The sequence below is a fragment of the Elephantulus edwardii genome, unplaced genomic scaffold, assembly GCF_000299155.1.
Source record: "Elephantulus edwardii isolate Elephantulus edwardi_28Jun2011 unplaced genomic scaffold, EleEdw1.0 scaffold00003, whole genome shotgun sequence".
Lineage (NCBI taxonomy): Eukaryota > Metazoa > Chordata > Mammalia > Macroscelidea > Macroscelididae > Elephantulus > Elephantulus edwardii.
Window position 1 is genome coordinate 41035501 of NW_006399753.1, and position 1436 is coordinate 41036936.

Consider the following 1436-nt stretch of genomic DNA (forward strand, 5'->3'; position numbering starts at 1 on the left):
ACACACAATGTGAATGACAGAATATGTGAATCTCAGTGTATATGAATGAACACAATGTACACAAATTTTGTATGCAAGTCAATATAAAATAGAAGCAAAACAAAAACACTTTACTTTAGTGACAAGTGACTGCTATCTCTAAAAACAGGAAGAAGACCATTTCAAAAAGAAATTTTTAAGGAAGATAACTCATGGTAACTGGTATATTTATTAGTGGAGATACTGGTTCCTAAAGTAGTTGGTTCATCTGTTTCATTTTCCAACTCTATTACATGGCAACTATATAATTCTGAAAGGATATGGTAAGCAAATACATTAAAAGTTGCAAAAAGGGGCACAGACGTGGGCATCAGACCCCGCACCAGAGAGCCTGCCCTCGCATCACTGAATCCAGCATCAGTGGATGATCGGGCTGCGGTGAGCCCAGGAGGTGCCGGCTACTTCGTTCTGCAGGTCTGCCTGTCCGTTGCTCCCAGTATTGTGAGGATACAAAAGGAGAAGAAATCTGTCCAGGAGTTCTGAAAAGACAGGAAAAGGAGGGGAATCTCAACATGGACAAACTCTGCAGTGAACATGAAGGAAACCAGGAAAATAAGGGAAAACCAAAAAGTGAAGTAGAGCCAGAAGAGGAAGGAAAGTCAGAAGAGGAAGAAAAGCCTGAAGCGGAGGAGAAGGCAGATGATGGAGGAGAACCAGGTGATGAACAACCTGAGGGAAAGAAAGAGAAGCAGGGGGAGACAGGGGCCACCATGGGGGGCATCCCAAGGTGAAGGCCAGCTGAAGCCTGAAGGAAAGTTAGAGTGAGCCAGAGAGGGCTGCTGAAAAGCCCCCTGCTGAAGATTACGTGCCCCGAAAAGCAAAAAGAAAAACGGGCAGGGGGCAGAGGATTCTCCCAGGGACTATCCAGAGGACTCACGGGAAAGGCATTTGAGCAGTGAGGAGATGATGAGGGAGTGTGGTGATATGTCAAGGGCTCAGGAGGAGCTAAGAAAAAAACAGAAAATGGGCGGTTTTCATTGGATGCAAAGAGATGTCTAGGATCCATCCCCCCCAAGGGGCCAGTGGGGAGTCAGAGGAGTGAGGGGTGGAGGGAGGGGCCAAAGAGGCTTACATGATGCTCCATACCTTTAATGCCTTTGCTTTTCAATTCTGATTCTCAGATGAGAATCATGCCAGCCCTGCTTTCCCTGGAAGGTACCTGCCAGACTCTGTGCTTTAACCTATGCCTATACTTTGCTCTAGGTGTCACTCTTGTTACCAGCAGCCTTTGCCCCAGCTGCAGCGCTCTGTGTCTCAGTAGGGTTTTTTTTCCACCCATGTGCATGGAAAAATTATTAAAATATTAATAAAAACCTGTTTGTAGAACCTCAAAAAAAAGTTGCAAAAACTCTATCTTGCATATAAAGGTCTATGTTTTTGTAGGACAGTTCTTTCCC

The 1436-nt window shown here is 45.2% G+C and overlaps 1 pseudogene; it reads left to right on the forward strand.

The window, feature by feature from the left end:
• The first annotated feature begins 551 nt into the window (after positions 1-551).
• On the forward strand, positions 552-1131 carry LOC102859466 (annotated as a pseudogene).
• The last annotated feature ends 305 nt before the right edge of the window (positions 1132-1436 follow it).